This window comes from Protopterus annectens, chromosome 7.part0, assembly GCF_019279795.1.
Source record: "Protopterus annectens isolate FY-2018-M chromosome 7.part0, PAN1.0, whole genome shotgun sequence".
Lineage (NCBI taxonomy): Eukaryota > Metazoa > Chordata > Ceratodontiformes > Protopteridae > Protopterus > Protopterus annectens.
In genome coordinates, this window is record NC_056739.1 from 188,931,516 (window position 1) to 188,958,163 (window position 26,648).

Here is a 26,648-nt window from a genome sequence, read left to right on the forward strand (position 1 = left end):
TTAAGTACCACTGAAGTTTCCTCATACGCAGTCTTGCATATGGAATTAGAAGAATGCAAGAGGCCATGAACCACAAGGCTTGCAGTATTTGCCTTGCAGAAAGCAGAGTTTTTGTGGCCACCTGTTTGAAGTAAGTCACCAAATGAATTTGCTTCTCTGGCCTAAGGAAAGCCATCTGGGCAGTTGTATTCAAGCTTGCACCCAGGAATATAATTTTTTGAGAGGGTACCAGTTGTGATTTCTTTTCGTTTATAGTGTACCCTAGACAAGTTAGAACCCTTTTTACAAACGCCAGATGTTTTAGAAGAATGTCCTTGTTTTTTGCCTGAATTAGACAATCGTCCAGGTATGGATATATTTGAATATTTCTTTGCCTGCAAAATGCATTTACTGGAGCCAGGCACTTTGTAAAGACCCTGGGCGCAGCAGATAAGCCCAAAGGGCAGTGCAGAGAATTGGTAATGCAAGTAGCCCGCTTTGAAGCGGGGGTATCTTCTGCAAGATTCCCTGATTGGGATATGCAGGTAAGTCTCCTTTAAATCTAGAGTTGCCAACCAGGCATCTTTGCCTAGCATAGGAAGTAACTGGTGAAGTGTCAGCATCTTGAATTTTGGGATGTCCAGAAAGGTGTTTAGAGTAGATAAGTCCAGAATTGGACACCATGATTTGTCTTTTCTGGGCACCAGGAAAAGTCTCGAATAGAAACCTTGCCCCTTTTCTTCCTCTGGTACTAGTTGAATAGCCTTCATGTTCATGAGGGAAAGTACTTGTTTCTGGGCCTCTGCCCACTGATTTGGGGGCAGGTCTGGCCATCCGTTTGGAATTGGCAACGTGTGAAACTGAAATCTGTATCCCTGGGACACTATTTAAAACCCATTTGTCCTGGGTTATAAGTTGCCAGTTTTTTGCATGTAAAGCCAATTTTCCCCCCAAAGGGGTGGCTAAAAGATAAGTGCTTGGTAAGTCTAAAGGGAAGCCATTGAGACTGCTTACCACAAGGAGGTGTCTTGTTGTTTCCAGATTTGGAAGAGGAGGCACCCCATTGTTTTGTTCTGAAAGTCCCTTGGGACTGAAACCTGGTGCTTTTGGAATGCCTGGGTTTGACTTGAGTGGCTCTCAAAGGAACTGGAAAGGACCAGTTCTTAGTAGGCCAGTGTCTACTACAACTTGGAGGTTGTACTTGTAAGAAATCTTTCACAGTCTGCATAGATTTAGCTTCATCTTCCATCTTTTTTAGAACTTCTTCAGCCTTATTACCAAAGAATTGGTCCTGTTGCATCTAACAATTTTGCTTTAACATGATCAGGCAGATTTTGCTCTCTAAGCCAAGCATGCCTTCTTAGCACAGACCCAGTTACAGCAGCCCTGCAAGAGGCCTCCAAAGAATCAAAACCACATTGCAAAGTATGTTTTCCAACTTGTTCAGCTGAATGTCATAAATCCTGTAAATCTTTATTTTCCACACAGTCAGAAATCAACATCATTTTCTATTTAAGCAGTCCCATGATATGCTGCTGATATTTAGCATATGAAATTGACAGTTTAAACCTTCTTACCCCATATATCCAGTGCCTGGAATCTCTATCAGAAGGGGTAGGATTTAGAAGCCTTAATGTCCTTGGGACCCTGAGAAATGGTCTCAGGATCTGCAAAAGGATTTTTGAAAAGGAATTTGTGGGAGTCAGGAACCCTGTAGTATCTGTCTGGCTTACAAGGAGCCGGAGGCAGAGAATCAGGAGCCATACTAGATTCTGAAAAAACATCAACAATGTCTAGAATAGGAGGTATAGCCACAGGCCTATGCTGAGGAAGAAGGAATTCCCCAAGTCTCTTTTTAGATTCAGAAAAATCCTGACTTTCCCAGTGGAAATGTTCCCTTAAGGTATGCAAAGTTTCCCCAAAAGAGAAATCCTCAATGGGAGAAGCAGAAGGAATGGAATCTTCTGCATCAGGAGTCCTCATAAGTAGGTATAGACAATTCCTGTTCATTAGAAGAGTCAGAAGAAAAAGAATCCTGTTCAGAAGATTCATAATCAATGTCTTGCGTAGGCCGCTTAGAATGGGGGGGGGGGGGGCTGGCTACCCCTGATCAGAGTAATTAAATCTTCAGCCATTTTGATCGTTTGTTTTTTAGGCATAGGGGCCTGCACATGTGGCCCAGGCGTCGTTTTTTTAGGCATAGGTCGAGTTTGGCCTTAGTTTTGAAGATGACGTCTGTCTAATATATAAATCTGTAGCCTGAAAACACCCTCAGAAGCCGGTGCCTGCACAGCGGCTCCGGACCCATCCAAGGTAGAGACATCCAAGGGTCCCATAAATGAAGCATCTCGAGGCATACCGGACTCCGAATGGGTCACAGTAGAGGCCTGCGAATCAGAAGTAGCAGGTATCAGGGGCCACAAAAGCACCTCACTGAGTACCGGCGAACTGGCGACTGGCTTAGGAGAAGCGTCATCAGCAGTTTTGGACTTCAACGGCCTGTCTGTCTTTTTCTTTGCATTTTTTAGATATTCCAGTAGTCGGATTGCTAACCGACGACATTTCTGGATAATTAAAGCGTGAGACAAAATATTTAGATGCAAAAATATACTGACGTTTGATAGTGCGTTGATTAAATAAAACACAAAACCGACAGCAAGGTACGTTGCTGTCAGGGCCTAGGCAAGGAATGCAGTACAAATCAAAATCCTTAGGAGGTATTTGCTTTGCTTCCCACAAGTAATGCAATTATTAACTTTTACTGACATCGGTAAGGAGCAAGAAAAAGTTTCCCCAATGGGGTACTTGAATTTTTAGTTGAAGACTTTGGAACTGAAACTCTAAAATGAAAATTTCAGGAGTCAGCCAACCGGCACTTGCGAACTGCTTCTGCCACCACGTGGCAAGAAAGACCGATGTAATGGCGTCAGCTGCATGTTTTATACCAGACGACCTGACATCATGGAAGAAGGGACAGCAACCGACGCAGGACCCAAGACTTTGTTAATCAGGCCGACTGAGGGCAACCTGCCAGCAGATTACCCAAATGTAATGACTGCAACAGTGACACACGAAGAACATCTCACAATTTAGTGCCCTGATAGCAAGAGTAGCTGAGGTGTACACTTTTTTACCCAATCTGTCCAGTGCTCGGGAATCCCTATCTGAGGGGGTGGGATTCTTAGCAGAGGTTGCTTTAATTCCTTTAGGCTTTGAGAAATTACCTCAGGGTCAGCAGTAGGATTTTTAAAAAGAAATTTGTGAGACTCAGGGACTCTATAGTACCGGTCTGGTTTTCTGGGTGCAGGAGTCAAGCTGGATTCCAGGAAAACACCCTCCATAACATCCAGGACTGGGGGGGAAATGGACCAAGGGGCTGTGCTGTGGAAGATCTAAGAATTCCCTGAGTCTCTTTTTAGACTGAGGGTAGTCTTGACTCTCATTGGAAATGCTCCCTTAAGGTATGCAGGGTTTCCCCAAAGGAAAAATCTTCTGGGGGAGAGGCTGAAGGAATGGAATCCACTGCATCAGAATCCTCATATGTAGAGAGGGGTTGCATGTCTTCATATTCAGATGCACCAGAGTCATCGGACTCTTTTTCAGACACAACTACAGGGGACAGATCTCTTCCTTTTGGAAGAGGTAGCTTGGCTTCCCCTGATCAGCATGCTAAGGTCTTCTGCCATTTTAAGCATTTGAGACTGAGGCAAGGAAGCAGGTACCCAAGAGTGGGTCATCTGTTTCTTGGGTGTGGTTCGTACCCTGGGAATTAGAAACTGGGTTTTTGAAAGAACGGTAGTCGTGAAAAAAGACATCTGTGTCGAGAATCAGTAGTGTGAATGACATCCTCAGAAGCCGGTGCCTGCTCAGCGGCTCCAGACCCGTCCAAGGTACAGACGACCACAGGTTCCTTAGCCGAAGAGTTTTGCGGCATACCAGACTCGAACGGGTCTCAGTAGTGGCCTGCAAATCCACAGAAGCGGGCATCAGGGGCTGTGAAAGCACCTCACTGAGGACTGGAGAACTGATGACTAGCTTAACTGAAGCGTTGTCGGTAGGTTTGGACTTGTGCGGTCTGTCTCTGTCTGTCTTTATTTTTTTTTGGTAGATCTGCTGTCGGATAGCTTACCAAAGCCATATCGGAAGTAGAGGACTGTAAGCAAAAATATCTGGCTACAATAAGGGGCCAACGACGGATAGTTCTAGCATTGAACAAAGCACAGAAGCGACAATGGGGGACATTGTGGTCTGGGCCTAAACAAGCGACATAGTAAGAATGGAAGTCTCAATGTGGTATTTGCTTTCCACAGGCGAGAATTATTAGTTTTTCTGACACAGGTTAGTGCAAGAAAAAAGGACCCCCAATGGGGTAGTTAGCTTTAGAAGACTTCAACTTCAATTTGGTAGACAAAAACTCAGGAAGAGGCCGACCGGCACTCATGCGAACTGCTTCTGCTTTGGACTCCATGGCAAGAAAGACTGATGTAATGACATTGGCTGCCTTACTTTATACAACTGATGACCTGACGTCAGTCCTGAAGCGACAGCAACCGATACAGAAATACCATGTCTCTGGTATTCGGGCTGGTCGAGGGCTACCTGACACGGATAACCCAAATGCGATGACTGCAACAGTGAAACACGAACAACATCAAAGGTTCTCAGATTCACCCTGTCCTTGGGAAGCATTAAAAAGAGTTAATAGACATAAGTGCCTGTAACATAGAAAATCTTTCAGCAGAAGTTAAAGTTATGGACAAGGCAGTCTTCCACGTTAGAACTTTTACAGAGGAGCTGGGTGCAGTCTGAAAAGGAGGTGGAATTAGTTTTCTCTCCAAACAAAACTTAAATCTCAAGAAAGAGCTAGTCTCTTTCTGGGTGGACTGATATGCAAAGCTCTAAGATTTGTCTTGACAGACAGAAAATGGGGATCCATAGCACACAGGCTGAAATGGCTGAAAGATGTACTTTTATTGAAGTATATGCAAGTCCTTTTTTTTTTTTTTTTTTTTTTTTTTATAAACCCCTTTATTAAACTCAAACCATTTAAACAATTATATGAGCATACATATAGTTATAGCAAAGAAAACAAACTATTGCACATATTGCTCATGACTCATTTATTACACACACATTTTCCTTTAACAATCACTCCATCAATACATAAACTGCTCAAATCCAGCCTTCCCTTAAACTCCACTCTTCCCCCTCAACATTATTCTGCATGTACTGTTCCCAACACCATTTATATAAATGCAACTGTTTTCTTCCCTTTAATAAAGATCCTACTTCAGATTATTTACCTCTGTTACAATATTCAGTTCTCAGATTAAGGCTGGTTTAGATTTTGATTTCCATTTTCTAGTAGTTGCTTTTTAGCAGCCAACAGCAGTAAACATGGCAAAACCTTACTTTGTCAGGGCATTTGAGATCCTATACCCTAGCTCAAAATAATCATTTAGTTACAATCACTTGTTAACCCCAATAATTCTGAATTAGTCTGCAAGGTATTTTTAAAATCTGCCTCATTAAATTCCCTGAAAACACATTCCTAGTTATCTTCCCCTTCACACCTTCAGCAACTGTCTGCCCTCAGGATAAACTGACTGAAGTGTTTTTGGGATATAAACACTACAATACAAAAATCCTAAACCTTCTGGACTTACTTGCATACCTGGGAGCTACACAGATGACTTTCCAGTGTTGCTTTGTACATCACCTTCACATTCTCTCACCTTTTCTAACCTCTTCTGATTTACTTTTGTAGTTATCATGCCGTATTTCATACGTCCTATTATGTATCCATTTTTTTTTTTTTTTTTTTTTTTTTTTTTTTAACAGCAGCTTCTGTTCTACACTCAATTAAAAACTCGACCAAGGTTGATCTTAACCAGGATTACTAGACGTCCCTATTTGAGCAGGACTGTCCAGGATGAGCAGCCCAATCCAGAGTCCCGCACTGCCAGTTAAAATCCCGGCGCAACAGCCTCCGCTTTGGTTTTTTGATTTGCCCATATGCCGGTATACGAGCCAATCAAAAAATTGCAAAGTGGAGCCACTTCTGTTTAATGCGGAGCTGCCTGATGTTCTGTACTGAAAAGAAGAGGCTCCGCTGTGTGATTTGTTGATTGGCTCGTATACCGGCATGCAGGCCAATCAAAAATTGCAAAATGGAGTTACTCCTGTTTAATGCAGAACTGTCTGATGTTCTGCATTAAAGACCCTTTTTTCTGGTCTTCACTTAGTGTGAAGGACCTTTTTTTTTTTGGTCCCTGTCACTTTAACAAATCTGGCAACCCTGGTCTTAACACTCCTTTCCCTTTGCCTGTATAATCCAGACTTCTGCTTGGCCTCATACCATTTTATTACCTTTACCAACATTTTAACTGCTCCCAACAGTAGTTCCAACTCCAGACCCCCTCATCTATTTAATATGCCCCTCACTGCAGTCATCCCTGTGTTAAAATCTTTCTTCATTCAATGTTGACTTCTGAGAATTATTTCTGCTACTTTGTAAACATAACATTCTGTATGACTGTTACTCTCCTTAAAGGTCTGCATCTAAAATCCTGCTCTATTCTTATTTCGTGACCACGCCCAATTTCATTACCATGTCTTTTCACTTGAATAACTTTTTGCTTGTGTTATGTGTACAAACCTTAATTGTACAGTACACCTTCAAATCAGGTAGTCCTAAGTCACCTTGCGTATGAGGAAAGAATAGTTGTGCAAAATCTTACCATAACCATAGATGCCCTTCTCTTCCATGTTGCAGTATTCTTAGTGTGGGATTCCCTGCCTCAGGTGACCCGAACGTCTGCTCCTATACAAAAGCTCAAGTCTGGTTACTGTAGGAGCGTGGGACGTCACACATAGGGTCATAAAGCAGGGACCTTAAATGTGACGTCTGCACTCACAGACCTCAGAACTTGAAGGCCAGTCAGACAGTACCAAACAGAGTAACAAGTGATGTCAGCCAAAAGTGTCAAGTGTCATTCGCTGGCTAGTCTGCTCTTGGTGAAGGGTAGAGCTTCCTAGTGCCCAAGAGTTATGCCCATAGTCCAAACTAAATACAGGGGGTTGGAGGGAGGGAAGAAATACTGCAACATGGAAGAGAAGGACATCTATGGTTATGGTAAGATTTTACACAACTATTCTATGTCCTTCTGTTCTTATGTTGCAGTATTCTTAGTGTGGGAGAGTTTTGTTTTTCTTTCGGCTTTTCCCGGTTAGGGGTCGCCACAGCAGAACTCCGGACTGCTAATGATTGGCAGTCGATTTTTATGGTGCCGAGGTGCCAGCCGACTCCCTAACTTCAACGAAGGCACGCCCATTCACGCATGTCTTTCGAACGCCACTCGGCCGCAGGGAGGACATGCAGACTCCACACAGAAGGCACTCCAGCTGAGAATCGAACGGGAGAACCTCTTGCTGTGAGGCAACAATGCTACCACTGCACCACCGCGGCTTGATTAGTGTGGGAGAGTACCACAGCTTAATTAGAGGGAAGGGTGGAGGTAGAAGTGGAAGATTCCAGAAACCCCTGCAGGAGTGCTCTAGCAAAACATGCCCTGGCTCTGGAGACATGGTCCAATTTGTAGTGGTTGGTGAAGGTGTGAATTGTGGACCAGGTGGCTGCTTCCAGAATGGATGCTGTGTCTAGCCTTTTGAGGAAGGCTTTGGAAGTAGCCAATCCTCTGGTAGAGTGAGCTCTCACCCCTTGGGGTAAGTGCTTGCCATGGTATAAGTAGCAGAAGGACATGGATTTTCTGATCCAACATGAAATAGTTTGTTTGGAGACTGCCTTGCCCAGAGCCCTGGGATGGAATTAGACAAATAATTGGTTAGATCTTCTGAAGGTTTCAGTTTACTTTAGGTAGAATCTAAGTTGTCTGTGTACATCCAGAGAATGGAGAATCCTCTCACTATTGTTAGTTGGAGAGGGGAAAGAAGGTAGGTAGGTTAATGGAATGATTTAAGGACAGTTCGTTGACCACGGCATGAAGGAAGGGTTAGTATGTAGGGTCACCCTATCCTTATGGAAGGTGGTGTGGGGAGGGGGGCAGGCCATGAGAGCCTGTAACTCTGACATTCTCCTAGTGGAAGTAATGGCCACTAGCTGTACAGTCTTCCATGTACACATTTGTAAAGTAGCTGAGCAAGCTGGCTCAAATGAGACCAGTGTTAGTTTTTCCATAACAAAGTTGAGGTCCCAGGGTGGTGGGATGGGTTTTCTAGGTGGTCTGATGTGTAAGACATCTCCCAGGTAAAGTTTCACATCCACCCTGGATGGGAAAGGGGGATCTAGCGGCAGACAAGCTGAAATGGCTGAAAGGTAGACTTTCACTGAAGAGTATGAAAAGCCATCCTTAATGAGTTCACACACACACACAGCCAAGGACTAGAAATGGGTCTGCCTGGCTGGGGACACTTGTCCTTATGTAGACACCATTTGGAGTATCTCTCCCATTTTGATGAATATGATTTCCTAGTAGCTGGTTTCTTGGCCTCCCTCAGGACTGTAAGCACGTCCTCTGAGTAGTGGTGTCTGAAAGGGATTAAAAGTTTTTTACCCAGAATGGTAGGCCAAACATCTCTGTTGGTGTGGGTGAATTAGAGTTTCCTTTTGCTGTGAGTGTAGGTCCACCTTGTGGGGTAACTTGTGGTGACTGCCCTTAGCCAGTGAAAGAAGTAGGGGGAACCAGTGTTGCCTTGGCCAGTAGGGAGTCACCAGCAAGATTTTTGGTTTGTCCTTCCTGATTTTCAGTAGGACCTTTTGGATTAGTGGGAAGGGTGGAAAAGCATGTAGAAACAGTCCCTTCCATGGAATGCTGAAGGCATCCACTCTCCAGGCAAGTAAAGAGTGATCCTTGGTGCAGAATATGTTCAAATGTCTGTTCTGGGGGAAGGCAAACAGATCCACCTGAGCTGTGCCCCACCGGTGGACAATGTCTAGAAAGGTCTCCCTGTTCAATATCCACTCGTGCTGAAGAGAGGATGTTCTGCTGAGAATATCTGCTTATTTGTTGTCCTGAGAGGGGATGTATGAGGCCTGCAGGGTTAAGTTGTGCCTAGAGGGGAGGTCCCAAATTTGTATAATTATCCTACATAGGAGGTAAGCTCTGCTCCCCTCCTTGTTTGTTGAGATACCACATTACTGTGGTGTTGTTTGTGAATATTTGAAGGGGGCCTGGTTGGAGAAAAGGAAGAAAAGCCTCCAAGGCCAGAAGAACAGCAGTCATTTCCCTTACATTGATACGCTTCTTTTGAAGGGTAGGATTCCATGCCTCCTGTGCCCTGAAACCTTTGCAGTTGGCTCCCCACCCGAGGTCTGATGCATCTGTATGCATAAGTTGGGTTGGGGAGGGGATTTGAAGTGCAAGTCCCGGGTTGTGATGGATTTGTTGAATCCACCAGCTTAGTTCGGTTTTGAGGCAGGGCAGAATGGGAATTTGTTGCTATAGGGAGTGGTGGTGGTGTGACCACACGATTTTCAGGTACCACTGGAACTTTCGCATGTGCATTCTTGCTAGGGGAAGCATAGGGATGGTGGCTGCCATCAACCCCAGGAGTTGCAAGAATTGTCTTGCAGATATTTGAGGCGCTAGTAAAAGGTTTTGGAAGTGATTGGAAAGTGACAAGACTTTGTCCTGGGGAAGGAAAGCCCGTATCAGGTCTGTCCTGATCCTGCAGCCCAGAAAGATGTTGTCTTGCTGCAGGAGTAAGGAGGAGTTGTTTAAATTGAGGGTGAAACCCAGGTTTTGTAGAAGGGAAGTGGTGAACCTGAGATGGTTTTGGAGGAGGTCTTCTGTTTCTGCTAGAAAGAGAATGTCATCTAGGTAGGGATAGATTTGGACACCTTTGGTCCTGCAGAAAGCAATGGCCGGCGCTAGGCATTTTGTGAATACCCTGAGTACAGTAGACAAACCAAAGGGCAAGGCTGTAAACTGAAAATGAGAGCAGGTTCCAGTAAAACGTAAGAATTTTATGTTGGAGCATTTTATGGGAATATGGAGATCAGCCTCCTTTAGATCTAACGTGGCCATGTAGGCCTAAGAAGAGTTTGAAAGTATAGCATCCTGAAAGATGGTACTTTTAGGAATTGGTTTAGGAAGGATAGATCTAGTATTGGTCTCCAAGGCCCATCTAGAGTAAAATCCTTTTCCTTCCTGCCCTGGAAAAACAGGTTCCATTGTTCCTAATCTTAGGAGGTCTAGAAGAATGTGAGGAAAGAGGTGGATTTGATTTTTGGGTGGAAAGGGGATCGGTTTTTCCTTCCAAGAAAGGAAGTATCCATTTTGGATGATAGTCAGTACCCATTGGTCTGATGTGATCTTTTTCCAAAAGGGGAGGTGGGCTGACAAAGGTAGAAGGGCAAGGCAGTCACACATTGTTGGGTGCACTTCTATCCTGAAAAGGATGTCCTGGAGTAGGTTGTGAGGTAACAGGTCTGGAGTAGGTTTGCCTCCTGTTTCCTCTCCTGTGCCTGGTAGAGGAGGGGGTGCAAGAGGAAGGAGTTCTCCTGACAAGTCTTTGCAGGATAATTCCTGTAGTACTTAGGAATAGGAGACGCAAGCAAATGTTTGATGTCCTGCAGATCCTTACCTTTCTCCTGCAGGATTTTAAAAAGTTCTGCAGATTGTTTGCCAAACAAGAGGTTATGGTCTAATGGGGCATCCATAATTTTAGATTTGAAATCCTCTGGGAGAGGTTGGAGGCGAAGCCAAGAGTATCTGCAGAGAACTGAAGAAGAAGCTGCAAACCTAGCAGAGGCCTCTGTGGCATCATAACTGCACCTAATGGAATGTCTGGCTACCTGAGAAGCCAGTGACAGTTTAGATGCTATTATAGATTTAGTAGGGCAGTCAGGGATGACAGGGCAAAAGATTGGAGGCTTGTAAAACTAGGTCCAGGGCATATTTTTAGCATGTGAGTTTGGTAATTGATAGCTTGAAAGGCCAGGATGGAGGAGGTGTACACTTTTTTTCCAATCCTGTCCATGCTTTTGCTATCCTTATCAGTGGGCAGAACAGAAACTGAAGGAATCAACCTGGATTGCTGACAGGGGAGACAGCAATCACCGGAGGGTCTGCCAAGGGAGCAAGGAGCAGGTGGTTGTAAGTCTGGATTCTTGGATGCAGAGGTGAAAGCATCCAGATAAGCAGGGTAAGACAGGTGGGATGGCTGACGGGGAGGATGACTCCACTTGGAGTTCAAAATACCTCCTCTGGGCGTTAGTCATTTGGGTAGTGTCCCATTTGAAGTATTCTTTCATCATGGTTATTGTTTCCCCAAAGGTAAAATCCTCTGGTGGAGAGTCCCTTCGATAGATTCCTCATCTGGGGAATAGTATTCCAGAGGTGAGGCAATTTGTAAGGCATAAGAAACAGACTCATCAGATGATAAGTAGTAAGGTTCTACATCCTCCTCCTTCTTGGGTAGTAGGCAAGGGGAGAGAAGGGGCAGAGGCATGCCTAGGACTATGCATATCAATAGCGGAGGGGGAAGAGGTTGTAGGCCTAAGAGCCATAAAAGCCTGCATCAAGGAGTTAGTGAATGACTGCCAGTCTGGGACTCCTTCAGGGGCAGGAGTTCTGTGTTTATTTTCTTTGTTTTCACTTAGAAGGCGTAGGTCTCGGAGAAGGCTTGGGTTCTGGGGCCTGGGCTTCAGGTAATGGCGTCCAGGTCAGTTGTCCAACTGATTCTGGTTCCCACTCGATATCGGTAGGGACCGATGTCTGTGCTGTCGCAGAGGACGTGCAGGCCATTACTTCTGAAGTGGCTTCCTCAGTGGGAGCTGTCTAAGTAGACTGTTCAATCAGGTGCCCCTCAACACCTAGATCGGAAGATGATGAGATGTCCGATGGCAGACAGGCAACGGAAGAAGGCCTGGAAACTTTGGCCTTTTCCCGTGGTGGTTCAGTTGGAACGGCCAATTCAGGATCCATCCTGAGCAAGGCCTGGAAACTTTGGCCTTTTCCCGTGGTGGTTCAGTTGGAACGCCAATTCAGGATCCATCCTAAGCAAAAGCTTTTTGAGTCACTGGTTCTCTAAATATAAATTGAGAGTGGCCAGATGGCTATGAAGGGTCTTCGGAACAAAAGATTGGCAAATGTAACAAGCATTATGGTTGTGTTCCTTCCCTAGACAAAAGACTCCATGGTTGTGTGCATCTTTATGTGGTATCTGATGCCCGCAACGGCATTCGCCCTTCTGAGCTGACATTGGCCAAAGATAACTACAGCTAACCAAGCTCAAGCAAAAGAAAAGGAAAACTTTCCCAATGGGGTACTTAGCTTTTTAGAAGTCTTTGAGAGTAGCAGCGAAGCGATCGATGTGATGTCGTCTGTGGCTGAAAAGTTCTGAGGTCTGTGCGTGCAAATGTCAAATTTAAGGTCCTTGCTTTATGGCCCTACGTGTGATGTCCCACGCACCTACAGCAACTAGGCTTGAGCTTTTGTACAGAAGACGTTTGGATTGCCTGAGGTGGGGAATCCCACTCTAAGAATACTGCAACATAGGAATAGAAGGACATCTAGAGATGATTTTTGAGGGTCTTGTGTTTTTCTGCAGAATTAGAATATCGTTTAGGTAGGGCTAGATCTGTTTGCCCTTGGTCCTGCAGAAGGCTATGGCAGTAGCTAGGCATTTGGTGAAAACCCTTGGTGCAGTGGATAAACCAAACGGCAAGGCAGTAAACTGAAAATGAGAGCAAGGCCCAGCAAAGCGCAAGTACTTCTTGTGGTTTGGGTGTATGGGGATGTGGAGGTAAGCCTCCTTCAGTTCCAAAGTGCCCATGAATGCTTGTGGTGGCAATAGTTGAAGCAGAGTATGCAGGGACAGCATTCTGAAAGAGGGGACTTTTACAAAAAGATTTAGAACACAAGTCCAGGACAGGTCTCCATGGTCCATCCTTTTTTGGAACTAGGAAAAGTCTGGAGTAAAAACCTTTTCCTTCTTGGCCTGATGGGATGGGTTTTATGGTGCCTTGTGCCTGCAGATCCTGGATAATGTGGGGAATTAGGTGAAGATTTCTGGGTGGAAAAGGAATGCCCTGTGGGGTGGGTTTTTCCTGCCAGAATAGGAAATATCCTTTTTCCACTATTGCCAGCACCCAACAGTCTGTGGTATTTCTTTCCAAAGCGGCAGACAGTGAGACAGATGGGAAGACAGGGGGAGATGGACAAGGCAGACATGCATTGTTGCCATTATTTCTGTCCCGAAAGGACCATCTTTGGGCTGGCTGAGAAGAGGTGGTCCTTGAAGAGGACTGCCTCCTAGTTCCATTGTGGCCTGGTAGAAGGGGTGGTTGCGGAGTGGGCCCGTCTGACATAGGATGTTTTGGCAGGATAATTTCTACAGTACTTCGGTATAGGAGATACCAGCAGGTGTTTAATATCTTGTAGCTCTTCTCCTGTAGATTTTTAAATAGTTCTGCTGACTGCTTACCAAACAGAAGGTTATGAGAGGAGTATGTAGGATTTTGGACTTAAAATCTTCTGGCAGTGGTTAGAGACTAAGCCAGGAGTATAGGTGCCGAACTGATGCAGTTGCAGCTGATCTAGCAGAGGCCTCTGCTGCATCACAACTACATCTAATGGAGTGCCTGGCCACCTGGGATGCCAGGGATAGCTTAGATGGTACTTCAGTTTTGTTAGGAGTGTCAGGCAGGGAGTTCAGAAGAGTAGAGGCTTGGGCTACCAAGTCCAAGGCATACTTCACCATATGTGTTTGGTAGTTAATTGCTCTGAAGGCCAGGGTGGAAGAGGTGCAAGTCTTCCTGTTCAGATTATCCATAATTTTACTGTCTTTATCTGAAGATAAAAGAGACTAAGAAGGGAGCAGTCTAGATTGTCTATTTGGGGCCACAGCTACAACAGCAGGGTCTGCCAAGAGGGGTTTTACTAGCATACAGAAATGGTCTGGTCTCTGAAGCAGGTGGCGGGGTTCTTAGAGCAAGAGGCAAATGCATCAAGGTATGCAGGGATCACTGGAGGAATGGCTGATGGGGAGGGAGATTCAACTTGCAACAACTCAAAGTATCTTTTTTGAGTTTCTGTCATTTGGGAAGTATCCTATTTGAAGTATTCTTCCATCTCAGTGATAGTTTCACCAAATGTTATGTCCTTTGGAGGGGAATCTCCAACAGAATCCTCATCTTGAGAATAATATTCCGGGGAGAGGCTATTTGGGATGAGTAGGTGACAGACTCCTCAGAGCAAGAGGAGAGGGCCTCCTCCTTCTTTCTGGGGAATACAGGGAAGGAGCGAAGGTAACAGACGTAGGCCTTGGGCTGAGCACTGGAACAGAGGGGGCTGAGGAGGATGTAGGCCTAAGGGCCATGAAGGTCTGCATCAGGGGCTGAGTAAAAGACTGCCAGTCCAGTTGTCCTTCATGAGGGGTAGATAAATGTTTAGTTTTTTGTTTTCTTTTTAAAGGAGTAGTGTTGGGAAACACTGTAGGCCTTGATTCTGGGACCTTACCAAAGGAAGGAGACTCCGACTCCCTAGATCCAGAAGGGCATCTGGTAGAACCTGGTTCCCCCTCAACATTGGAAATAACTGTCTGAAATATCTCTGCGGATGTGCCAGCCGACGCTTCGGAAACTGCTACCTCGAGGGGAGCTGTAGAAGCAGATGACTCTAGCGGATGCCCCTCAATCCCTATATTGGTGGTTAGTGGGGCATCCAACAACACAGAGGCAGTGGTAATAGGCTGTGAAACTTCAGCCTTTTTCTTTGGTGGTTCCATCGGGTCAGCTGATTCCAGATCCCTCCCTAAGGGCTAGCTTCTTAAACCTTTGATTTTTTTAAGTACAGGTTAAAGGCAGACGTACGGCTTCTAAGAGTTTTAGGGATGAAGGATTGGCAGATGGAGCAGGAGGTATGGTCGTGTTCCCGGCCTAGACAAAAGACTAAGTCATGGGTGTCCTCATGTGGAATTTGATGCCCGCATCAGCATTTACCCTTCTAAGCGGACATTGGCTAATGTAAAACCAGCAAACCAAGCTCAATCAATTAATATAAGTAAGAAATCCCCAACGAGGTACTTAGCTTTAGAAGTCTTGATAAAGAGGACCGATGCGATCGATCTGATGTTCGACTGTGGCAGAAAAGTTCTGAAGTCTGTGCATGCAGATGTCACATTTAAGGTCCCTGGTTTATGGCCCTACGTGTGACGTCCCACGCACCAACAGCAACCAGGCTGAAAGCTTTTGTACAGGAACCAACGTTCGGGTTGTCTGAGGCGGAGGATCACACAGTAAGAATACTGCAACATGAGAACAGAAGGACATCATTTGTTGCATCTAGACGTTCCCTTTCCTCAGACTTGTAAAATAAAAGCTAAATCGAGGTTGCTCTTTACAGCACAGTTTAAGATTCTTTGTTCTTTTGTAACTAAACGAAGGTTTGGATTCAAGCAACCCTCTAAACTGAGGTACCTCAGTAAGTAGCGGCCAATACCTAGTGATTAGCTGTCTAACAAATTCTGTATTGTGATAAGTACACATTGCAATTTATTTCGTGATTTATTGTGCTCAACGAAGTTAGGATGATCAGGAGCAGTATTATGAAACATAGCTCTTTCTTCTTTGTCTCATTTCATCATAAAGAATAATTGTGTAAAATCTTTCCATAAAATAAAAATAAGTTCCGCCACACAGATAAAGCCGGCAGACACTAAAATAAACATGTAGTAAAAGAAAAGAAAGTATTCCGGCACCAATATAAACTTTATTTGCTAGCTTTACAACTTTCACCTCTAAGGCTTCTTCAGGCAAACTGCATAAAATGTTAAAAGCTCCTTTAAATACATAAGTCAATCATTTAATAACAGCACATGACCAACATTCAAATCATTAATAATTAAAATAGGTAAACATTTAAACTGAACTAAACACTGGACATTAAATATTTTAATGTTTACATATATTTTAAAATGCATCTGCTTGCACATAATACATTAGACTAATTCACATACTTTAGGTATGAAAAATACTCAGTATTACGCATGTTCTTAAGCTCTAATTTTGTAATGAATTTTTCATTTAAACCTGGTGGTTGCTGTGCTTTAAAGGTAAATATCCATTTGTTCTCAACCATTTCAGTATTTTTTTAAAGTCTCCTCCTTTGTTATAATCTGTAATATCAAAAATGTAAACTGTTGTGAACTACTAATATTTTTAATGTGGTTACATATTTGTGTCAACCTGTCAACGTTCTGATATATGTTCGCAAAACCAATCTTTTAATCTTCTTTTTACCAATATAAAGACCGACATATATGTAATGTTTGCTGTACTACATGTTCCATAACACATTAAACTGTGCTTGTTTAATCGGGTGAACAATAACTTCCTCTGTGTAAATATACTTACAAAATTCGCAATTATAGCACTTATTAGTGCCTACCTTTGAAACTTTATTATTGGTAATATATTGTTCTTGTTCTTTATAACAGAATGTTTTTTAATGTTGTAGATTTTTTGTAACCAAAGGATACATGAATCAGCAGTCGTATCTCTAAATTTAGGAATAAAGCTCAACATACACCAATATTTCTTAATAATCCTCTGTATATGTTTAGTATGTTGATCATAGATAAGAATATATCTAAATCTTTCCTTATTCCGTACAGCATTATTAGAACATTCTGCCCTAGGTGTATTATCTGAAAAAATAGGTTTAAGTACTGTTTCAAGCTTAGAATAAACATCTTCAACTATTGCCATAACTTCCTGTATTTTGTGTTCTCCATCTATAAAATCATTACTAACAACTTTAAGTTGCTTATTCATATTCTCTCCGTTTGTATTTAACTTTGCCACTCTAGTCATCTGATTCCCAACTATGTTCTTAAAACATGTGGGGGGTGCATACTATTTTTATATAAACATGTATTTTTCTTAACTTGCTTTTTAAAAAATATAGTTTGTATTCTCCCTGAAGTATCCTTGTATAACTGAATATCCAAAAATTCAATCTGCGTAAAATGTATCATATGCTTAAATGTTAAAAATATGTTGTAGAATGAAAATAATCTAAAACGTTATAAAAAAATATTCAAAGATCCTTTTCATATTAAAAATAAATAATCTACAAAACATTTATACAATAAAGATGAACTGACCCATGCAGAATATGCCTAAGTTCCCAGATGTTCAAAACTAGGTTAACATAACTGTTCGCCATGGGAGTACCCATGGCTACAATCTACACTATCATAAATACTTTGATGGAACTGAAAAACATTGTTAACCAGCACTATTTTGGCAAGTGCACACATCGCATTAATTTCAGTAACTGAAAGTACTGCATATATTTGGTTAAAATGGCACGTAAAAACTCTAGACCTACTTGGTTAGGTATAGCGATACACACAGCATTGACATCCTGGGTTTCAAAATAATCATCAACTTCATCATTCACAGTGACCCATTCATATAATTGTTGTAAAAATTGTGGCGCATCCTTAACAATTGTTCTGGATAAAAACTGTCAATTTTCTTTCCAAATAGCTAGAAATAGGTTCTGTTATCCAGCCCCGTGAGGATACTATAGGTCTTAATGGTGGTGAGGTGAAAGACTTATGAATTTTAGGAATTCCATATAAAACTGGAATCCTAGGAAATAGTACATAAAAATACTCTAGTATTTCTAAATCAATTTCACCATTAATATGCATCCCATACACTAAACTATTTACATTCATAACGGTTATCAACTTGCTTTCCATCAGCAAGTATTCATCAGTGCTAAGCAGACCATGCATTTTAGAATCATAATGCATTCAGTCTAAAACTACTATTCCACCCCCTTTATCTGCTGCCTTTAAAGCAATGCCTGAGTTGGCTGACAATGACTTCAGTGCAGATCGTTCTTCTGAAGTTAAAAAAAAAAAAAAGACGACTTGTATTAACATTCATAAGTTCATAAATATCAGTTTCCACAGCTTTTTCAAAAGATGCAACCATAGGATTACAAAGTGGTATATATGTGGTATTTCTTTTAAAACCATAGTCGTCATTCTCATTAATTAAATTAGTCCCATGTAACAGTTTTAGATTTATATTCCTTATGAACAACTTGAATTTTATTAAAACATTAGATACATCATTAAGATTAGATGGGACAAAGGTTAAACCTTTGTCCAACAAAGATACCTCCATGTTTAGTTAGTAAATGCTTTAAGAGGTTAAAAACTGTTCTACTTATCTCTTCATTTCATTCCACGTTTGTATAGAGTCGTCGGTGATAAAAAAAAAAAAAAAAAAAAAAAAAAAAAAAAAACTTTCTTACCTGCCAACAAAAATAGCATAACCCACCAAAGTTCTGGCAAAACAACAATCACCTCCTTAACCCTGGTAAAACCTCTACCCCTGCTCCCCCTCACTAATAATACCTCAGAGCCCTTATCCTCTCATTTCATCAACTCTATCACTGCTCTCTTAAACAACAAACTAATCCTACCACTCATAGTCCCCTCCCCAACCTCTAAGGACATTAACTCTTTCTGCTTTAAACCCATTCAAACTTCCTACATTAAAAAAAATATATATATATATATATATATATATATATATATATATATATCTAAACTAAAACCTTGCTGCCTGGCTGCTGACCAGCTTCCAAATGAGTACCTAAAATTAGAAGTTATGTACCTACCATAACGTTCCAGGTTAGTTGTCTTCTCTCGCCTTCTTTCTTGCTGGATGGGTTCGGAGCCGATCCTCGGCTCCGACTCGGCACTTGCTAAGCTCGAGAGCTAATTTTACCAGCTCGAGGCAACCCTATATCCCATGATGCAAGGCGGAGACTACCCAGATCTCGTTTGGTAGCTAAAGAAACAGCAATATTTTCTTCCAACTGAAGAGGAGGAAGAAAAATAACAATACTAAATAACATCATAACCCTCTAGAAAGGATCAACGTAATCTAGTGACACTAGAAGTTGAACAGCTAGAAAAAGGTAATAACCTCTTAATAGAAGATGCATAATCTTCCCGGTCTGACCAGGCTAGGGGGATGGAGGGGGACGCAAGAAAGAAGCGAGAAGACAACTAACATGGAACGTTATGGTAGGTACATAACTTCTAAATGTTAAGTTGTCAATCTTGCCTTCATTCTTGCTGGATGGGACCGCGTCCCTAGCACCTCTATCCTGGGTGGCTCAATGGAACAGACTCTTGAGAAAGGTGGAACCAAAATTCGCTCTGTCTCTGGCGGCCAAATCTAATTTGTAATGTGAAACAAAGGTATGAGGAGAGGCCCATGTGGCTGCTGCACAAATAGTGTCTATTGGAAGTCTAGCTTGAAAAGCTGTAGATGTAGCTAGAGCTCTGGTAGAATGGGCTTTTGGGTTAGAAATCAACTCTTTGCCTCTGAGCTGATAAATGTAAGTGATCACAGAAGACAGCCATCTAGATAAAGTTACCTTGGAAACTGGAAGGCCTTTCCTGTTCTCTGCATAGGATAGAAACAGTTGATCAGATTTCCTAAAAATTTTAGTCTTGTCCAGATAATATCGGAGCTGGCGGTGAGCATCGAGATAATGTAACTTTTGTTCCGCTCTATCAGAATAATTAGGGAAAATACTGGAAGATCAATGGATTGATTTAGGTTCATCTGCGATGCCACCTTTGGTAAGAAAGACGGATTAGTCCTTAGAGATACCCTGTCTTTGTGGAATATTAGATAGGGAGGGCGAATACAGAGAGCATGAAGCTCAGATACTCTCCTAGCAGAAGTAATGTCAACTAGAAAAAGTGTCTTCCAAGAAAGCAATTTCAAAGAACAGGCAGCTGCAGGTTCGAACGGGGGAAGAATCAAGGATGTTAAAATTAAATTTAGATCCCACTGTGGTGGGGGGTCTCTAATCGGAGGTTTCAATAAAAAGATACCTCAAAGGAATGCCTTGCAAAGTTTATGTGACAATGTTGTGGTCCAAAAAGCCTATATGAAAATTTGAAATGGCTGCCAGTTGAACTTTCACTGTGGAAGAGGAGGATCCTGAATGAAAAATGTCAGCTAGGAAGTCCAATACCGAATGAATTGGAGCAGTATAGGGGTCTATGTTCCTAGCTTTTGCCCAGAAAGAGAAACGTCGCCATTTACTAGTGTAAATCTTTCTGGTAGAAGATTTTAGGGAAGCTACTATGATATCCCGTACAGGATTAGAAATCATAGGAAGCCTGGCTAAGGATGGAAGTGGAGCAACCAAGCAGTGAGAGAAGGTATGGATTGGTGCAGTTGACCCGACTGGTGGGTCAGAAGATCTGGAACCGGGTCCAGATGCCATGGCTGTACCAAGAGGTAATGATGTAGGAACGGAAACCATATCTGTCGAGGCCAATAAGGGGCAATGAGAATCAACTTAGCTCTCAAGGCGGTTGCTTTCTGAATTAGCTGTGGTATCAGCGGAAAAGGCATAAAGAAGTCCCCGGGGCCAATCTTGGGTTAGAGCGTCTCTGGGGGGATGGCCTGGAAGGGGGAAGAGAGAGAAGAAGTCTGGGCATTTGCTGTTATGAGGTGTAGCGAAAAGGTCGCAGCAAGGAAGGCCCCACTTCTGAAAAATCTCTTCCGTCACTGACTGTTTGAGAGACCACTCGTGAGGCATGAGAATAGCTCTGCTCAATCTGTCCGCTATGATGTTGGATTTCCCGGGGCTGTGCGTTGCTATCAGAAACCGGTGAGAGGAGATTGCCCATTGCCAAAGTCTGAGAGCCTCTCGACACAGTGGATAGGACTTGGTTCTGCCCTGTTTGTTTATATACCACACTACGGACATATTGTCCGTTTGGACTGCAATAGTTCCCAGGGGAAGAGAGTCGTTGAGGGCTTGCAACGTTAAAAGCACTGCTCTCATCTCCAGAACATTTATGTGCAGATGGTACTCGAAAGGTTGCCAAGTGCCATGGACCATTCTGCCCTGATAATGCCCCCCCCAACCGATCAGTGAGGCGTCCGATGTAACCGTGGCAACCGGGGCAAGAGGAACAAATGGTCTGCCTTGATGGATTTGAGGGGACGATATCCACCAAGTCAGATGTCTTTTGCAAGATGGAGTTACTATGATCTCGTGACGCATGGGAAGTTGTTGAAAAGACCATTGGGTGAATAGCATCCATTGTAGAAGACGCATGTAAAAGTGGGCGAGGGGAAGAAGTGTTATGGCGGCGGCCATAAAACCCAGTACCTTCAGAGCAAATCTGGCCTGAATTTTGTTGCTGAGAAGAATCACCTGGACGTGTCTTTGAATGTCCAAGATCCATTGGTCTGTTAACTTTGCTGAAAGTTGTATGGTGTCCAATCTTGCGCCTATAAAAGTAATAGATTGACAAGGCGACAAGGCAGATTTTTCGAAATTTATAGAAATTCCTAGCCCTCTGCAAGTGTGAATGGTGTAATTTCTGGCTTGGAGAAGCTGATGCCTGGTGGTGGCAGTGAGGAGCCAGTCGTCTAGATATGGAAACACCTGGAATCCTTGACGTCTCAGGTGAGCCGTAACCACTGCCATGCATTTGGTGAACACTCTGGGGGCTATAGTGAGTCCAAAGGGCAGAGCTCTGAAATGGAAGTGACTGGTCTACAGCCAAAAGCGGAGAAATCTTCTGGAGCGTCTGTGAATTTTTATGTGATAGTACGCATCCTGAAGATCTATCGAGCACATCCAATTGTCCTTGCCCAGAAAGGGCAGAATGGACTGAAGCGTGACCATCCGGAATCTTGATTTCTTTACAAACTTGTTGAGTTTGCTGAGATCTAATATTGGTCTCCAGTCCCCTGCCTTTTTTGGAACTAAAAAGAACCTTGAGTAGATTCCGGATCCTATTTGGTCCGCTGGGACTGGCTGGATGGCTCTTTTTACTAGCAGTTTTGATATTTCTAGTACTGCTAGTTCCCTTAGACCGGGTGGAACGTCTGGAAGGGTTCCCTTTTGTTGAATTGGGGTTTGAATAAAGGGAATTTTGTAACCCTCGGATATAATTGACTGTACCCATTTGTCTTGAGAAAGGGAAAGCCAGGCTATTGGGTACAGCGATAATTTCCCCCCGACTGCCTCCGAAGGCGGACAATCGGGCAACATCTCAGGGATGCTGGAAGGGTTTGTCAGAAAGAGGCTCTCTGCTACCCTGATTCTGCGGACCACCTCTGCCCCTAGGGCGGCGTCTATTATTGTTTACCCCCTCTGCCTCTGGGGGTAAACTGACTTCGTGAGTCAGGCGTGACTCCTTGAGATTTGCGGAACCACATTTTCCCTCCCTTCTGTCCTTTGGGGTAAGGTCTAGAAGGGGTGGAGAAACGGACTCCTATGGCAGAAAGAGTCTTGCCATCTTGTTCTCATCTAGACAAAGTAGCCAACTGGACCTCTGTTGCTCGAGCAGGAAACAAGAACAAGGACACTGCAATGCACAATAGCTGTATAATTCAAAGTAGTCCACGCACCAGCAAGTAAATAACACTGTTTTATTGAACCACACGAAACACAGGTTAAGCGCTTTCATCTACATATAGCAGACTTCCTCAGAACCAATTAATGCCCATAGCTAAATGGTATATATAGCAGATTTGGCGCCAAAAAATCAAACATACATTTCATAAAAACTTCCTTAAAATTCATTATTTTAAATACCTTTCCATTAAAACTAGTATATAGTAAATAGAAATCATAGTAATATAATTGCTTGTAATAATATTACTAATAAATATGTTAAAAATATATGCAAAACTTTTTTAAAAACTTTTTAAAAAATAAAGTGAAAAATAAATAAAAAATACATCCAAATCCAAGAAATGAATGAATATAATAATTATGTAAACACAAAAGGTCATCACTTATGACCTCAAATTACATTTAACCACGATCCAAAAGAAGGAAGGGTTTTATACTAATACTTTCATTTAGTCCTGGCCAAGAAGTGGCATCACACAATATCTGCCATTTAGTTTCTAAGCAGGATAACCCTACCTTCCAATTGCCCCCATATTCACTCACCCCAATTTGGTCAATAATTGTAAATGTGAAACAATGTTGGGGTCCTTTTTCACTAATGTGTTTACTTAATGCATTTTTCATATCAACTTTTTTGATTTTATACAAATGTTCATATATACGAGTTTTTAGCTTCCTTTCAGTCTTGCCTATGTAATATGCTTGACAGAAAGAATAGGAAGCCAAATAAACCACACGCATGGTATTGCAATTCCCTTTTCTACCATAACATACTGTTCCATTTTTATTGCACAATTTAACAGTCTTATTTACATTAATGTACTGACAATACCTACAACTACCACATTTGCTAGTGTGTTCTTGTTTGTTCTTGTTTGTTCTTCCTGAATTCCTTTTTCTTACCACCTTCAATAATTCTCTTAAGATTAACTGAAGTTTTGAACACACTGATGGGATGGTCACCTAATACTGTAGCAATGTCTTCAGAAGATGAAATCAAATCCCAGTGCCTATTTAAAATTTCCTTAACCAGATTAGAATAAGGGTTAAACATGATGACACACACATTCCTTCTACTACCTACAACATGCTTTTGGATGTTCTTATCTACTAATGTTTATTGTAAAGCTATTCAAGATATCCTTCTAAACCTACCACCCTAGAACACAAAAAAGGAAAAAAACTAAGGGTAATGCTGCTCAATGCCAGAAGTCTAAATCTCAAAATGCACTCACTCGAGGCCCTTCTCAGTATGGAGAACATCGATGTCTGTGCAGTGACAGAAACCTGGTTCAAGGCTCCTGAGAGCACCCCAGCACTATCAGGTTTTACCTATTATCATGCGTTCCGGCCCCAAAATCCGGACAATACCAAGAAAGGAGGGGGGGGTATCCATATTCATCAAAGACACCCACACCTCAAGACTGGTGGCAACGCACGATGCATCGGAGACCATCCAGGTGTAATTAACCATAGGCAAGACTGCTCTGCAAATTGTAGCATGTTACAGGCCACCCTCACAAACTCAGGAACCTCACATGGCCTTCCTGAAAACACTAGAGGGATAAATGTATCACCAAACACCATCATACTAGGTGACTTCAATTACCCTAATATAGACTGGGAACACTACTCAAGCCCAAACACCCTAGCCCAAAAGTTCCTGGAATTCATAAACTCAAATGCCATGGAACAACTAGTCACCATCCCACAAGAGGAGAAAACATACTTGATCTCATCATCACGAACATGGGAGCACAATGTTCAACACCGAAGTATACCCCTCACTGGTGAGATCAGATCACAAACTAATCTCGCTGGAGGTCCTCATCCCACCCCCACCTGAAATAAAAAGACCACAGTAAAGAACTTCTCGAAGCCGACTTCACACTTCTAAAGACTAGTGTGGTCTCCTTTAAGGCCCCGAGCGGCGGAAAACAGTACTCAAGCCGCTGAATCACTTACAAATGCCTTCTACCAGCACCTGCAGGACTGCATGGATAAGGCAATCCCAAGCAAAACAAAGACTCTTTGTACCAAAGGCAAGCGTCCACTCTGGTGGACCCCAGCCATAAACAAACTCTACAACAAAAGGAGGAAGCTACTACAAGATAGAGCAAAATCCTTAAAAGGTAAGACACCCTTGATCACTATAAGTAAAAAACTAAGAGCTCTCATAAAATCATGCAAAGCAAATTTTGAGAGAAAAATAGCTAAAGACTCAAAAGACAATCATAAGGCCTTCTTTAGCTATGTTAGAAACCTGGGAGGAAACTCCCAGATATGCTCAGAACTAGTTCAAAATGATGTGAAGATTACTGATCCTACAGACATTGCCAACATACTGGCTGACAGGTTCAGTGCAAACTTCTCCCCTCCCCAAAGGAGAGATAGCTATACCGAACGATTGCAGGCCGCCAAACATCTCCAACGCCCAAGTGAGAACTGCTCTCTCCAAAGCAAAAACACAGCATCCATGGGACCTGATGGTGTCCCCGGCTGTGTGCTCCACGAACTCAACGAGGAATTAAACCCACAGCTAGGACAGCTGTTTAATCATAGTCTTACCTCTGGATACATACCCAGGAGTGGCGACTGCAACTGTGGTCCCACTTCACAAAGGCGGTGCCTCCACCGACCCTGGAAATTACCGGCCCATTAGCTTAACAAGCCTTATCTGCAAAGCCATGGAGAGGATCATAATGGACCTCATAAATAAAGACATAGGAATTTGCAGACTTTGGATCCATCCCAGTTTGGCTTTGTCAAAGGCAGATCATGCCTTCTAAACTTGGTTGACTTTTTGAAACAGTCACCAAAGCCATTGATGAGGAAAGGCAGTCCATACAGCCTACCTCGATCTGGCGAAGGCCTTCGATACAATACCCCACTCGGGTATCATTGAAAAACTCATCAGCTTAAATGTTAACCCATACATCACAAGATGGGTTGCAAACTGGCTGAGTGACAGAACCCACAGGGTCAGAGTTGCTGGTGCCATGTCAGACTCAAAGCCTGTCACAAGTGGTGTACCACAGGGCTCAGTCCTGGGCCCACTCTTGTTTGGCATCTACTTTTCAAGTACAAGCAAACACAGGAGGGTTATGGCTGACAAAGTTTGCAGATGACTGCAAACTGGGCGCCATAGTAGAAAACACATCTGACACAGATATCCTTCAGAAGGGTCTCACAGAAACGGATAACTGGTGCCAGAGCCATGGCCTAAAGTTAAATGCCAAAAAATGCATAGTCATACCCTTCAGGAAAAACAAGGTTACCCCTAGCTACCAAATAGGTGGCAATCCACTGAGCACAGAAGAAGTTATCAGGGACCTGGGGACCCAGGTTGATAGTAGTCTGTCATTCGACACCCATGTAGCTAAAGTAGTTAGGAAGACCTTCTACAGTGCCCACCTTATCATGAAGGGATTCTCATCTAGATCAAGGGAGGCCATAGTCTCCCTATACTCATCACTCATCAGACCAATGATTGAGTACAATGCCCCATTCGGAATGTATCTGACCCGACACTTGCAGCAGCTGGAGAGGCCACAAAAGTTCCTCACCAAAAGGATAAAGGGTCTCAAACATCTGTCCTATGCTGCCCGACTGAAAGAACTCCAGCTCTATTCAGTCGCCACCGCTTGCTCAGAGGTGACCTTTGCCTAACATACAAGGCCATGTCAAACCCAGATTTGATGAATATGCTTCACCTCAAAAATCTAGATCCGTCAGAGCCACAAGGGCGGAGACTTAAACCTTGACACGGCTATTAATAGGACGTGCTGGAGGGATAGATTCATCACCCAAAGACTCCCTATGCTGTGGAATAAAATCCCGGTATATGTGAGGCAGAGCACCTCACTGGCCTTGTTCAAGAGAAATCTTGACCAATGGATGGGAGATCGCAGATATACCCCAGGGATTACCTCAGTGTCACTGCTCAACAGAGGCACAGCAAAATAATGGGTATAGTTCCCCATACTAAAGGGGTGGCGTAAGCCACAAAACTATGGGCTAGGCTTGTAAATGCCCTCGGGCAGATAGCCTAGTATGAACCTATGAACCTATGAACTCTGGTAACTATGAAGAGATATCTCTTAATCAGATCAACATAGGATACCACAGAATTGATTTGACTATTGAGGAATATCTATTGGACAATCGCATTACAAATGATGTATATGAATTTATAAGAACTGAGTACCCTAGGAT

At 43.0% G+C, this 26,648-nt stretch overlaps 1 protein-coding gene across 1 annotated transcript in view; it reads right to left on the minus strand.

The window, feature by feature from the left end:
* Positions 1 to 26,648, minus strand: part of KDM5B (lysine demethylase 5B) — a 2,307,736-nt gene that overhangs the window by 329,244 nt on the left and 1,951,844 nt on the right. The window lies entirely within an intron of this gene.